The sequence below is a fragment of the Aquarana catesbeiana genome, linkage group LG11, assembly GCF_042186555.1.
Source record: "Aquarana catesbeiana isolate 2022-GZ linkage group LG11, ASM4218655v1, whole genome shotgun sequence".
Lineage (NCBI taxonomy): Eukaryota > Metazoa > Chordata > Amphibia > Anura > Ranidae > Aquarana > Aquarana catesbeiana.
This window is the reverse complement of record NC_133334.1, coordinates 97,617,962-97,639,080: the sequence shown is the minus strand read 5'-3', so window position 1 is coordinate 97,639,080 and position 21,119 is coordinate 97,617,962.

Genomic DNA, 21,119 nt, shown 5'->3' with positions numbered 1-21,119 from the left:
ACACACACACACACGAACCCACCTACCTGACACACACACTGACCCTCCTACCTGACACACACACACACACTAACCCACCTACCTGACACACACACTGACCCACTTACCTGACACACACACACACACTAACCCACCTACCTGACACACACACTGACCCACCTACCTGACACACACACACACACTAACCCACCTACCTGACACACACACTGACCCACCTACCTGACACACACACTGACCCACCTACCTGACACACACACACTGACCCACCTACCTGACACACACACACACACACTAACCCACCTACCTGAGACACACACACTAACCCACCTACCTGACACACACACTGACCCACCTACCTGACACACACACACACTAACCCACCTACCTGACAAACACACTGACCCACCTACCTGACACACACACACTGACCCACCTACCTGACACACACACACACACACACTAACCCACCTACCTGACACACACACTGACCCACCTACCTGACAAACACACTGACCCACCTACCTGACACACACACACTCTAACCCACCTACCTGATACACACACACTGACCCACCTACCTGACACACACACACTGACCCACCTACCTGACACACACACTGACCCACCTACCTGACACACACACACACACTAACCCACCTACCTGAGACACACACTGACCCACCTACCTGAGACACACACTGACCCACCTACCTGAGACACACACTGACCCACCTACCTGAGACACACACTGACCCACCTACCTGAGACACACACTGACCCACCTACCTGACACACACACACTAACCCACCTACCTGAGACACACACTGACCCACCTACCTGACACACACACTGACCCACCTACCTGACACACACACACTAACCCACCTACCTGAGACACACACTGACCCACCTACCTGACACACACACTGACCCACCTACCTGACAAACACACTGACCCACCTACCTGACCCACACACACACTGACCCACCTACCTGACACACACACACTAACCCACCTACCTGACACACACACACTGACCCACCTACCTGAGACACACACTGACCCACCTACCTGACACACACACACACACACACACACTAACCCACCTACCTGACACACACACTGACCCACCTACCTGAGACACACACTGATCCACCTACTTGACACACACACTAACCCACCTACCTGAGACACACACTGACCCACCTACCTGAGACACACACTGACCCACCTACCTGACAAACACACACTGACCCACCTACTTGACACACACACACACACACACACACTAACCCACCTACCTGACACACACACTGACCCACCTACCTGAGACACACACTGACCCACCTACCTGAGACACACACTGACCCACCTACCTGAGACACACACTGACCCACCTACCTGAGACACACACTAACCCACCTACCTGACACACACACACACACACTGACCCACCTACCTGACACACACACACACACTAACCCACCTACCTGACAAACACACTGACCCACCTACCTGACACACACACTGACCCACCTACCTGACACACACACTGACCCACCTACCTGACACACACACTGACCCACCTACCTGACACACACACACACACTAACCCACCTACCTGAGACACACACACACACACACGAACCCACCTACCTGACACACACACTGACCCTCCCACCTGACACACACACACACACTAACCCACCTACCTGACACACACACTGACCCACCTACCTGACACACACACACACACTAACCCACCTACCTGACACACACACTGACCCACCTACCTGACACACACACTAACCCACCTACCTGAGACACACACTGACCCACCTACCTGACACACACACTGACCCACCTACCTGACACACACACTAACCCACCTACCTGAGACACACACTGACCCACCTACCTGACACACACACTGACCCACCTACCTGACACACACACACACACTAACCCACCTACCTGAGACACACACTGACCCACCTACCTGACACACACACTGACCCACCTACCTGACAAACACACTGACCCACCTACCTGACACACACACACACTAACCCACCTACCTGACACACACACACTAACCCACCTACCTGACACACACACACTGACCCACCTACCTGAGACACACACTGACCCACCTACCTGACACACACACACACACACACACACACTAACCCACCTACCTGACACACACACTGACCCACCTACCTGAGGCACACACTGACCCACCTACCTGAGACACACACAAACCCACCTACCTGACACACACACTGACCCACCTACCTGACACACACACTGACCCACCTACCTGACACACACTGACCCACCTACCTGACACACTAACCCACCTACCTGAGACACACACACACACACACTAACCCACCTACCTGACACACACACTGACCCTCCTACCTGACACACACACACACTAACCCACCTACCTGACAAACACACTGACCCACCTACCTGACACACACACTGACCCACATACCTGACACACACACACTGACCCACCTACCAGACAAACACACTGACCCACCTACCTGACACACACACACACTGACCCACCTACCTGACACACACACTGACCCACCTACCTGACACACACACTAACCCACCTACCTGAGACACACACTGACCCACCTACCTGACACACACACTGACCCACCTACCTGACACACACACACACACACACACACTAACCCACCTACCTGAGACACACACTGACCCACCTACCTGAGACACACACTGACCCACCTACCTGAGACACACACTAACCCACCTACCTGAGACACACACTGACCCACCTACCTGACACACACACACACACACTAACCCACCTACCTGAGACACACACTGACCCACCTACCTGACACACACACTGACCCACCTACCTGACAAACACACTGACCCACCTACCTGACACACACACACACACTAACCCACCTACCTGACACACACACACTAACCCACCTACCTGACACACACACACTGACCCACCTACCTGAGACACACACTGACCCACCTACCTGACACACACACACACACACTAACCCACCTACCTGACACACACACTGACCCACCTACCTGAGACACACACTGACCCACCTACCTGACACACACACTAACCCACCTACCTGACACACACACTGACCCACCTACCTGACACACACACTGACCCACCTACCTGACAAACACACTGACCCACCTACCTGACACACACACACACACACACACACACACACTAACCCACCTACCTGAGACACACACTGACCCACCTACCTGAGACACACACTGACCCACCTACCTGACAAACACACTGACCCACCTACCTGACACACACACACACACACTAACCCACCTACCTGACACACACACTGACCCACCTACCTGAGACACACACTGACCCACCTACCTGAGACACACACTGACCCACCTACCTGAGACACACACTAACCCACCTACCTGACACACACACTGACCCACCTACCTGACACACACACTGACCCACCTACCTGACACACACACACACACACACACACTAACCCACCTACCTGACACACACACTGACCCACCTACCTGACACACACACACACACACACTAACCCACCTACCTGACAAACACACTGACCCACCTACCTGACACACACACTGACCCACCTACCTGACACACACACTGACCCACCTACCTGACACACACACACACTGACCCACCTACCTGACACACTAACACACCTACCTGAGACACACACTGACCCACCTACCTGAGACACACACTAACCCACCTACCTGACACACACACTGACCCACCTACCTGACACACACACTGACCCACCTACCTGACACACACACACACACACACACTAACCCACCTACCTGACACACACACTGACCCACCTACCTGACACACACACACACACACACACACTAACCCACCTACCTGACAAACACACTGACCCACCTACCTGACACACACACTGACCCACCTACCTGACACACACACTGACCCACCTACCTGACACACACACACTGACCCACCTACCTGACACACTAACACACCTACCTGAGACACACACACACACACACACACTAACCCACCTACCTGACACACACACTGACCCTCCTACCTGACACACACACTGACCCACCTACCTGACACACACACACTGACCCACCTACCTGACACACACACACACACACACACACACTAACCCACCTACCTGACACACACACTGACCCACCTACCTGACAAACACACTGACCCACCTACCTGACACACACACACACACTAACCCACCTACCTGACACACACACTGACCCACCTACATGACACACACACACTGACCCACCTACCTGACACACACACACACACACACACACTAACCCACCTACCTGACACACACACTGACCCACCTACCTGACACACACACTGACCCACCTACCTGACACACACACTGACCCACCTACCTGACACACACACACTGACCCACCTACCTGACAAATACACTGACCCACCTACCTGACACACACACACACACACACACACTAACCCACCTACCTGACACACACACTGACCCACCTACCTGAGACACACACTGACCCACCTACCTGAGACACACACTGACCCACCTACCTGAGACACACACTAACCCACCTACCTGACGCACAAACACACACACTGACCCACCTACCTGACACACACACACACACTAACCCACCTACCTGACACACACACTGACCCACCTACCTGACACACACACACACACACACACTAACCCACCTACCTGACAAACACACTGACCCACCTACCTGACACACACACTGACCCACCTACCTGACACACACACTGACCCACCTACCTGACACACACACACTGACCCACCTACCTGACACACACACACACACACACACACACTAACCCACCTACCTGAGACACACACACTGACCCACCTACCTGACACACACACACACACACACACACTAACCCACCTACCTGACACACACACACTGACCCACCTACCTGAGACACACACACACACACACACTAACCCACCTACCTGAGACACATACACACACACGAACCCACCTACCTGACACACACACTGACCCTCCTACCTGACACACACACACACACACACTAACCCACCTACCTGGCAAACACACTGACCCACCTACCTGACTCACACACTGACCCACCTACCTGACACACACACACTGACCCACCTACCTGACACACACACACACACACACACACTAACCCACCTACCTGACACACACACTGACCCACCTACCTGACACACACACTGACCCACCTACCTGACACACACACACACTAACCCACCTACCTGAGACACACACTGACCCACCTACCTGAGACACACACTGACCCACCTACCTGAGACACACACTAACCCACCTACCTGAGACACACACTGACCCACCTACCTGACACACACACACACACACTAACCCACCTACCTGAGACACACACTGACCCACCTACCTGACACACACACACACACTAACCCACCTACCTGAGACACACACTGACCCACCTATCTGACACACACACTAACCCACCTACCTGAGACACACACTGACCCACCTACCTGAGACACACACTGACCCACCTACCTGAGACACACACTGACCCACCTACCTGAGACACACACTGACCCACCTACCTGAGACACACACTGACCCACCTACCTGACACACACACACTAACCCACCTACCTGAGACACACACTGACCCACCTACCTGACACACACACTGACCCACCTACCTGACACACACACACTAACCCACCTACCTGAGACACACACTGACCCACCTACCTGACACACACACTGACCCACCTACCTGACAAACACACTGACCCACCTACCTGACCCACACACACACTAACCCACCTACCTGACACACACACACTAACCCACCTACCTGACACACACACACTGACCCACCTACCTGAGACACACACTGACCCACCTACCTGACACACACACACACACACACACTAACCCACCTACCTGACACACACACTGACCCACCTACCTGAGACACACACTGACCCACCTACTTGACACACACACTAACCCACCTACCTGAGACACACACTGACCCACCTACCTGAGACACACACTGACCCACCTACCTGACAAACACACACTGACCCACCTACCTGACACACACACACACACACACACTAACCCACCTACCTGACACACACACTGACCCACCTACCTGAGACACACACTGACCCACCTACCTGAGACACACACTGACCCACCTACCTGAGACACACACTGACCCACCTACCTGAGACACACACTAACCCACCTACCTGACACACACACACACACACTGACCCACCTACCTGACACACACACACACACTAACCCACCTACCTGACAAACACACTGACCCACCTACCTGACACACACACTGACCCACCTACCTGACACACACACTGACCCACCTACCTGACACACACACACACACTAACCCACCTACCTGAGACACACACACACACACACACGAACCCACCTACCTGACACACACACTGACCCTCCTACCTGACACACACACACACACTAACCCACCTACCTGACACACACACTGACCCACCTACCTGACACACACACACACACTAACCCACCTACCTGACACACACACTGACCCACCTACCTGACACACACACACACACTAACCCACCTACCTGACACACACACTGACCCACCTACCTGACACACACACTGACCCACCTACCTGACACACACACACTGACCCACCTACCTGACACACACACACACACACTAACCCACCTACCTGACACACACACTGACCCACCTACCTGACAAACACACTGACCCACCTACCTGACACACACACACTCTAACCCACCTACCTGACACACACACACTGACCCACCTACCTGACACACACACACTGACCCACCTACCTGACACACACACTGACCCACCTACCTGACACACACACACACACACACACACACTAACCCACCTACCTGACACACACACTGACCCACCTACCTGACACACACACTAACCCACCTACCTGAGACACACACACACACACACTAACCCACCTACCTGAGACACACACTGACCCACCTACCTGACACACACACTGACCCACCTACCTGACAAACACACTGACCCACCTACCTGACACACACACACACTAACCCGCCTACCTGACACACACACACACTAACCCACCTACCTGACACACACACACTGACCCACCTACCTGAGACACACACTGACCCACCTACCTGACACACACACACACACACACACACACTAACCCACCTACCTGACACACACACTGACCCACCTACCTGAGACACACACTGACCCACCTACCTGAGACACACACTAACCCACCTACCTGACACACACACTGACCCACCTACCTGACACACACACTGACCCACCTACCTGACACACACTGACCCACCTACCTGACACACTAACCCACCTACCTGAGACACACACACTGACCCTCCTACCTGACACACACACACACTAACCCACCTACCTGACAAACACACTGACCCACCTACCTGACACACACACTGACCCACCTACCTGACACACACACACTGACCCACCTACCTGACAAACACACTGACCCACCTACCTGACACACACACACACTGACCCACCTACCTGACACACACACTGACCCACCTACCTGACACACACACTAACCCACCTACCTGAGACACACACTGACCCACCTACCTGACACACACACTGACCCACCTACCTGACACACACACACACACACACACTAACCCACCTACCTGAGACACACACTGACCCACCTACCTGAGACACACACTGACCCACCTACCTGAGACACACACTAACCCACCTACCTGAGACACACACTGACCCACCTACCTGACACACACACACACACTAACCCACCTACCTGAGACACACACTGACCCACCTACCTGACACACACACTGACCCACCTACCTGACAAACACACTGACCCACCTGCCTGACACACACACACACTAACCCACCTACCTGACACACACACACTAACCCACCTACCTGACACACACACACACTGACCCACCTACCTGAGACACACACTGACCCACCTACCTGACACACACACACACACTAACCCACCTACCTGACACACACACTGACCCACCTACCTGAGACACACACTGACCCACCTACCTGACACACACACTAACCCACCTACCTGACACACACACTGACCCACCTACCTGACACACACACTGACCCACCTACCTGACAAACACACTGACCCACCTACCTGACACACACACACACACACACACACACACACACTAACCCACCTACCTGAGACACACACTGACCCACCTACCTGAGACACACACTGACCCACCTACCTGACAAACACACTGACCCACCTACCTGACACACACACACACACACACACTAACCCACCTACCTGACACACACACTGACCCACCTACCTGAGACACACACTGACCCACCTACCTGAGACACACACTGACCCACCTACCTGAGACACACACTAACCCACCTACCTGACACACACACTGACCCACCTACCTGACACACACACTGACCCACCTACCTGACACACACACACACACACTAACCCACCTACCTGACACACACACTGACCCACCTACCTGACACACACACACACACTAACCCACCTACCTGACAAACACACTGACCCACCTACCTGACACACACACTGACCCACCTACCTGACACACACACTGACCCACCTACCTGACACACACACACTGACCCACCTACCTGACACACTGACCCACCTACCTGAGACACACACTAACCCACCTACCTGACACACACACTGACCCACCTACCTGACACACACACTGACCCACCTACCTGACACACACACACACACACACACTAACCCACCTACCTGACACACACACTGACCCACATACCTGACACACACACACACACACACACTAACCCACCTACCTGACAAACACACTGACCCACCTACCTGACACACACACTGACCCACCTACCTGACACACACACTGACCCACCTACCTGGCACACACACACTGACCCACCTACCTGACACACTAACACACCTACCTGAGACACACACACACACACACACTAACCCACCTACCTGACACACACACTGACCCTCCTACCTGACACACACACTGACCCACCTACCTGACACACACACACTGACCCACCTACCTGACACACACACACACACACACACACACACACACACACACACACACACACACACACACTAACCACCCTACCTAACACACACACTGACCCACCTACCTGACAAACACACTGACCCACCTACCTGACACACACACACACACTAACCCACCTACCTGACACACACACTGACCCACCTACCTGACACACACACACTGACCCACCTACCTGACACACACACACACACACACACACTAACCCACCTACCTGACACACACACTGACCCACCTACCTGACACACACACTGACCCACCTACCTGACACACACACACACTGACCCACCTACCTGACAAACACACTGACCCACCTACCTGACACACACACACACACACACACACACACACACACACACACACACACTAACCCACCTACCTGACACACACACTGACCCACCTACCTGAGACACACACTGACCCACCTACCTGAGACACACACTGACCCACCTACCTGAGACACACACTAACCCACCTACCTGACGCACACACACACACACTGACCCACCTACCTGACACACACACACACACTAACCCACCTACCTGACACACACACTGACCCACCTACCTGACACACACACACACACACTAACCCACCTACCTGACAAACACACTGACCCACCTACCTGACACACACACTGACCCACCTACCTGACACACACACACTGACCCACCTACCTGACACACACACACACACACACACACACTAACCCACCTACCTGAGACACACACACTGACCCACCTACCTGACACACACACACACACACACACACACTAACCCACCTACCTGACACACACACACTGACCCACCTACCTGACACACACACATACACACACACGAACCCACCTACCTGACACACACACTGACCCTCCTACCTGACACACACACACACACACACTAACCCACCTACCTGGCAAACACACTGACCCACCTACCTGACTCACACACTGACCCACCTACCTGACACACACACACTGACCCACCTACCTGACACACACACACACACACACACACACACACTAACCCACCTACCTGACACACACACTGACCCACCTACCTGACACACACACACTGACCCACCTACCTGACACACACACTGACCCACCTACCTGACACACACACTGACCCACCTACCTGACACACACACTGACCCACCTACCTGACACACACACTAACCCACCTACCTGACACACACACTGACCCACCTACCTGACACACACACTGACCCACCTACCTGACACACACACTAACCCACCTACCTGACAGACACACTGACCCACCTACCTGACACACACACTGACCCACCTACCTGACACACACACACACACACACACACACTAACCCACCTACCTGACACACACACTGACCCACCTACCTGACACACACACACACTAACCCACCTACCTGACAAACACACTGACCCACCTACCTGACACACACACTGACCCACCTACCTGACACACACACTGACCCACCTACCTGACACACACACACTGACCCACCTACCTGACACACACACTAACCCACCTACCTGAGACACACACACACACACACACACTAACCCACCTACCTGACACACACACTGACCCTCCTACCTGACACACACACACACTGACCCACCTACCTGACAAACACACTGACCCACCTACCTGACACACACACTGACCCACCTACCTGACACACACACACTGACCCACTACCTGACACACACACACACACACACTAACCCACCTACCTGACACACACACTAACCCACCTACCTGACACACACACTGACCCACCTACCTGAGACACACACTGACCCACCTACCTGAGACAAACACTAACCCACCTACCTGAGACACACACTGACCCACCTACCTGACACACACACACACACTAACCCACCTACCTGAGACACACACTGACCCACCTACCTGACACACACACTGACCCACCTACCTGACACACACACTGACCCACCTATCTGACACACACACTGACCCACCTACCTGACACACACACACACACACACACACTAACCCACCTACCTGAGACACACACTGACCCACCTACCTGACACACACACACACACTAACCCACCTACCTGAGACACACACTGACCCACCTACCTGACACACACACTGACCCACCTATCTGACACACACACTAACCCACCTACCTGAGACACACACTGACCCACCTACCTGAGACACACACTGACCCACCTACCTGAGACACACACTAACCCACCTACCTGAGACACACACTGACCCACCTACCTGACACACACACTGACCCACCTACCTGACACACACACACTAACCCACCTACCTGAGACACACACTGACCCACCTACCTGACACACACACTGACCCACCTACCTGACAAACACACTGACCCACCTACCTGACCCACACACACACTAACCCACCTACCTGACACACACACACTAACCCACCTACCTGACACACACACACTGACCCACCTACCTGAGACACACACTGACCCACCTACCTGACACACACACACACACACACACACACACTAACCCACCTACCTGACACACACACTGACCCACCTACCTGAGACACACACTGACCCACCTACCTGACACACACACTAACCCACCTACCTGACACACACACTGACCCACCTACCTGACACACACACTGACCCACCTACCTGACAAACACACTGACCCACCTACCTGACACACACCATACACACACACACACACTAACCCACCTACCTGAGACACACACTGACCCACCTACCTGAGACACACACTGACCCACCTACCTGACAAACACACTGACCCACCTACCTGACACACACACACACACACACACTAACCCACCTACCTGACACACACACTGACCCACCTACCTGAGACACACACTGACCCACCTACCTGAGACACACACTAACCCACCTACCTGACACACACACACACACACTGACCCACCTACCTGACACACACACACACACACTAACCCACCTACCTGACACACACACTGACCCACCTACCTGACACACGCACACTAACCCACCTACCTGACAAACACACTGACCCACCTACCTGACACACACACTGACCCACCTACCTGACACACACACTGACCCTCCTACCTGACACACACACACACTAACCCACCTACCTGACAAACACACTGACCCACCTACCTGACACACACACTGACCCACCTACCTGACACACACACACTGACCCACCTACCTGACACACACACACACACACACACTAACCCACCTACCTGACACACACACTGACCCACCTACCTGACACACACACACTGACCCACCTACCTGACACACACACACACACTGACCCACCTACCTGACACACACACTGACCCACCTACCTGACACACACACTGACCCACCTACCTGACACACACACACACTAACCCACCTACCTGACACACACACACACTAACCCACCTACCTGACACACACACTGACCCACCTACCTGACACACACACTGACCCACCTACCTGACACACACACACTGACCCACCTACCTGACACACACACACACACTAACCCACCTACCTGAGACACACACACTAACCCACCTACCTGACACACACACTGACCCTCCTACCTGACACACACACACACTAACCCACCTACCTGACAAACACACTGACCCACCAACCTGACACACACACTGACCCACCTACCTGACACACACACACACACACTAACCCACCTACCTGACACACACACTGACCCACCTACCTGACAAACACACTGACCCACCTACCTGACACACACACACTCTAACCCACCTACCTGACACACACACTGACCCACCTACCTGACACACACACACTGACCCACCTACCTGACAAACACACTGACCCACCTACCTGACACACACACACACACTGACCTACCTACCTGACACACACACTGACCCACCTACCTGACACACACACTAACCCACCTACCTGAGACACACACTGACCCACCTACCTGACACACACACTGACCCACCTACCTGACACACACACTAACCCACCTACCTGAGACACACACTGACCCACCTACCTGACACACACACTGACCCACCTACCTGACACACACACTGACCCACCTACCTGAGACACACACTGACCCACCTACCTGACACACACACTAACCCACCTACCTGACACACACACTGATCCACCTACCTGACACACACACTGACCCACCTACCTGACAAACACACTGACCCACCTACCTGACACACACACACACACACACACACACTAACCCACCTACCTTAGACACACACTGACCCACCTACCTGAGACACACACTGACCCACCTACCTGACAAACACACTGACCCACCTACCTGACACACACACACACTAACCCACCTACCTGACACACACACTGACCCACCTACCTGAGAACACACTGACCCACCTACCTGAGACACACACTGACCCACCTACCTGAGACACACACTAACCCACCTACCTGACACACACACTGACCCACCTACCTGACACACACACTGACCCACCTACCTGACACACACACACACACACACTAACCCACCTACCTGACACACACACTGACCCACCTACCTGACACACACACACACACACTAACCCATCTACCTGACAAACACACTGACCCACCTACCTGACACACACACTGACCCACCTACCTGACACACACACTGACCCACCTACCTGACACACACACACACACTGACCCACCTACCTGACACACTAACCCACCTACCTGAGACACACACACACACACTAACCCACCTACCTGACACACACACTGACCCTCCTACCTGACACACACACACACTAACCCACCTACCTGACACACACACACTGACCCACCTACCTGACACACACACTGACCCACCTACCTGACAAACACACGGACCCACCTACCTGACACACACACACACACTAACCCACCTACCTGACACACACACTGACCCACCTACCTGACACACACACACACACACACACACACACACACACACTAACCCACCTACCTGACACACACACTGACTCACCTACCTGACACACACACTGACCCACCTACCTGACACACACACACTGACCCACCTACCTGACAAACACACTGACCCACCTACCTGACACACACACACACACACTAACCCACCTACCTGACACACACACTGACCCACCTACCTGACACACACACTGACCCACCTACCTGAGACACACACTGACCCACCTACCTGAGACACACACTAACCCAACTACCTGACACACACACACACACACACTGACCCACCTACCTGACACACACACACACACTAACCCACCTACCTGACACACACACTGACCCACCTACCTGACACACACACACACACACTAACGCACCTACCTGACAAACACACTGACCCACCTACCTGACACACACACTGACCCACCTACCTGACACACACACTGACCCACCTACCTGACACACACACACACTGACCCACCTACCTGACACACACACACACACACTAACCCACCTACCTGAGACACACACACACACACGAACCCACCTACCTGACACACACACTGACCCTCCTACCTGACACACACACACACACTAACCCACCTACCTGACAAACACACTGACCCACCTACCTGACACACACACTGACCCACCTACCTGACACACACACACTGACCCACCTACCTGACACACACACACACACACACTAACCCACCTACCTGACACACACACACTGACCCATCTACCTGACACACACACACTGACCCACCTACCTGACACACACACACACACACACACTGACCCACCTACCTGACACACACACTGACCCACCTACCTGACACACACACTGACCCACCTACCTGACACACACACACACACTAACCCACCTACCTGACACACACACTGACCCACCTACCTGACACACACACTGACCCACCTACCTGACACACACACTAACCCACCTACCTGACACACACACTGACCCACCTACCTGACACACACACTGACCCACCTACCTGACACACACACACACACACACTAACCCACCTACCTGACACACACACTGACCCACCTACCTGACACACACACACACACACACTAACCCACCTACCTGACAAACACACTGACCCACCTACCTGACACACACACTGACCCACCTACCTGACACACACACTGACCCACCTACCTGACACACACACACTGACCCACCTACCTGACACACTAACCCACCTACCTGAGACACACACACACACTAACCCACCTACCTGACACACACACTGACCCTCCTACCTGACACACACACACACACACTAACCCACCTACCTGACAAACACACTGACCCACCTACCTGACACACACACTGACCCACCTACCTGACACACACACACTGACCCACCTACCTGACACACACACACACACACACACACACACACTAACCCACCTACCTGACACACACACTGACCCACCTACCTGACAAACACACTGACCCACCTACCTGACACACACACACACACTAACCCACCTACCTGACACACACACTGACCCACCTACCTGACACACACACACACACACTAACCCACCTACCTGACACATACACTGACCCACCTACCTGACACACACACTGACCCACCTACCTGACACACACACTGACCCACCTACCTGACACACACACTGACCCACCTACCTGACACACACACACTGACCCACCTACCTGACACACACACACTAACCCACCTACCTGAGACACACACACACACACGAACCCACCTACCTGACACACACACTGACCCTCCTACCTGACACACACACACACTAACCCACCTACCTGACAAACACACTGACCCACCTACCTGACACACACAGTGACCCACCTACCTGACACACACACACTGACCCACCTACCTGACACACACACACACACACACTAACCCACCAACCTGACACACACACTGACCCACCTACCTGACACACACACACTGACCCACCTACCTGACACACACACACACTGACCCACCTATCTGACACACACACTGACCCACCTACCTGACACACACACTGACCCACCTACCTGACACACACACACACACTAACCCACCTACCTGACACACACACTGACCCACCTACCTGACACACACACACTGACCCACCTACCTGACACACACACACTGACCCACCTACCTGACACACACACACACACTAACCCACCTACCTGAGACACACACACTAACCCACCTACCTGACACACACACTGACCCTCCTACCTGACACACACACACACTAACCCACCTACCTGACAAACACACTGACCCACCTACCTGACACACACACTGACCCACCTACCTGACACACACACACACACACACACACTAACCCACCTACCTGACACACACACTGACCCGCCTACCTGACAAACACACTGACCCACCTACCTGACACACACACACACACACTAACCCACCTACCTGACACACACACTGACCCACCTACCTGACACACACACACTGACCCACCTACCTGACACACACACACACTGACCCACCTACCTGACACACACACTGACCCACCTACCTGACACACACACTGACCCACCTACCTGACACACACACTGACCCACCTACCTGACACATACACTAACCCACCTACCTGAGACACACACTGACCCACCTACCTGACACACACACTAACCCACCTACCTGAGACACACACTGACCCACCTACCTGACACACACACTGACCCACCTACCTGACACACACACACACACTAACCCACCTACCTGAGACACACACTGACCCACCTACCTGAGACACACACTGACCCACCTACCTGAGACACACACTAACCCACCTACCTGAGACACACACTGACCCACCTACCACACACACACACACAGACTAACCCACCTACCTGAGACACACACTGACCCACCTACCTGACACACACACTGACCCACCTACCTGACAAACACACTGACCCACCTACCTGACACACACACACACTAACCCACCTACCTGACACACACACACTAACCCACCTACCTGACACACACACACTGACCCACCTACCTGAGACACACACTGACCCACCTACCTGACACACACACACACACACACACACACACACTAACCCACCTACCTGACACACACACTGACCCACCTACCTGAGACACACACTGACCCACCTACCTGACACACACACTAACCCACCAACCTGACACACACACTGACCCACCTACCTGACACACACACTGACCCACCTACCTGACAAACACACTGACCCACCTACCTGACACACACACACACACACACACACACACACACACACACACACACACACACACACTAACCCACCTACCTGAGACACACACTGACCCACCTACCTGAGACACACACTGACCCACCTACCTGACAAACACACTGACCCACCTACCTGACACACACACACACACTAACCCACCTACCTGACACACACACTGACCCACCTACCTGAGACACACACTGACCCACCTACCTGAGACACACACTGACCCACCTACCTGACACACACACTAACCCACCTACCTGACACACACACTGACCCACCTACCTGACACACACACTGACCCACCTACCTGACACACACACACACACACACACACACACTAACCTACCTACCTGACACACACACTGACCCACCTACCTGACACACACACACACACACACACAATAACCCACCTACCTGACAAACACACTGACCCACCTACCTGACACACACACTGACCCACCTACCTGACACACACACTGACCCCCCTACCTGACACACACACACTGACCCACCTACCTGACACACTAACCCACCTACCTGAGACACACACACACACACTAACCCACCTACCTGACACACACACTGACCCTCCTACCTGACACACACACACACTAACCCACCTACCTGACATACACACTGACCCACCTACCTGACACACACACTGACCCACCTACCTGACAAACACACTAACCCACCTACCTGACACACACACACACACACACACACACACACTAACCCACCTACCTGACACACACACTGACCCACCTACCTGACATACACACACTGACCCACCTACCTGACACACACACACACTGACCCACCTACCTGACACACACACTGACCCACCTACCTGACACACACACTGACCCACCTACCTGACACACACACACACACACACTAACCCACCTACCTGACACACACACTGACCCACCTACCTGACACACACACTGACCCACCTACCTGACACACACACACTGACCCACCTACCTGACACACACACACACGCACTAACCCACCTACCTGAGACACACTCACACACACAATAACCCACCTACCTGACAAACACACTGACCCACCTACCTGACACACACACTGACCCACCTACCTGACACACACACTGACCCCCCTACCTGACACACACACACTGACCCACCTACCTGACACACTAACCCACCTACCTGAGACACACACACACACACTAACCCACCTACCTGACACACACACTGACCCTCCTACCTGACACACACACACACTAACCCACCTACCTGACATACACACTGACCCACCTACCTGACACACACACTGACCCACCTACCTGACAAACACACTAACCCACCTACCTGACACACACACACACACACACACACACTAACCCACCTACCTGACACACACACTGACCCACCTACCTGACATACACACACTGACCCACCTACCTGACACACACACACACACTGACCCACCTACCTGACACACACTGACCCACCTACCTGACACACACACTGACCCACCTACCTGACACACACACACACACACACTAACCCACCTACCTGACACACACACTGACCCACCTACCTGACACACACACTGACCCACCTACCTGACACACACACACTGACCCACCTACCTGACACACACACACACGCACTAACCCACCTACCTGAGACACACACACACACACACACACTAACCCACCTACCTGACACACACACTGACCCTCCTACCTGACACACACACACTAACCCACCTACCTGACAAACACACTGACCCACCTACCTGACACACACACTGACCCACCTACCTGACACACACACACTGACCCACCTACCTGACACACACACACACACACACACACACACTAACCCACCTACCTGACACACACACTGACCCACCTACCTGACAAACACACTGACCCACCTACCTGACACACACACACACTCTAACCCACCTACCTGACACACACACTGACCCACCTACCTGACACACACACACTGACCCACCTACCTGACACACACACACACTGACCCACCTACCTGACACACACTGACCCACCTACCTGACACACACACACACACTAACCCACCTACCTGACACACACACTGACCCACCTACCTGACCCACACCCTGACCCACCTACCTGACACACACACTAACCCACCTACCTGACACACACACTGACCCACCTACCTGACACACACACACATACACTAACCCACCTACCTGACACACACACACTGACCCACCTACCTGACACACACACACTAACCCACCTACCTGACACACACACACTGACCCACCTACCTGACACACACACACACTAACCCACCTACCTGACACACACACACTGACCCACCTACCTGAGACACACACTGACCCACCTACCTGAGACACACACTGACCCACCTACCTGACACACACACACACACACACTAACCCACCTACCTGAGACACACACTGACCCACCTACCTGAGACACACACTGACCCACCTACCTGACACACACACACACTAACCCACCTACCTGAGACACACACTGACCCACCTACCTGACACACACACTGACCCACCTACCTGAAACACACACTGACCCACCTACCTGAGACACACACTGACCCACCTACCTGAGACACACACTGACCCACCTACCTGACACACACACACACTAACCCACCTACCTGACACACACACTGACCCACCTACCTGACACACACACTGACCCACCTACCTGACACACACACACACACACTAACCCACCTACCTGACACACACACACTGACCCACCTACCTGACAAACACACTGACCCACCTACCTGACACACACACACACACACACTAACCCACCTACCTGACACACACACTGACCCACCTACCTGACACACACACACTAACCCACCTACCTGACACTCACATTGACCCACCTACCTGACACACACACTGACCCACCTACCTGACACACACACACTAACCCACCTACCTGAGACACACACTGACCCACCTACCTGAGACACACACTGACCCACCTACCTGAGACACACACTAACCCACCTACCTGACACACACACTAACCCACCTACCTGACACACACACTGACCCACCTACCTGACACACACACACACACACACTAACCCACCTACCTGACACACACACACACAGACCCACCTACCTGACACACACACACTGACCCACCTACCTGACACACACGCACACTAACCCACCTACCTGACACACACACTGACCCACCTACCTGATAAACACACTGACCCACCTACCTGACACACACACTGACCCACCTACCTGACACACACACACTGACCCACCTACCTGACACACACACACACACTAACCCACCTACCTGACACACACACTGACCCACCTACCTGACACACACACACACACACACTAACCCACCTACCTGACAAACACACTGACCCACCTACCTGACACACACACTGACCCACCTACCTGACACACACACACACACTAACCCACCTACCTGACACACATACTGACCCACCTAC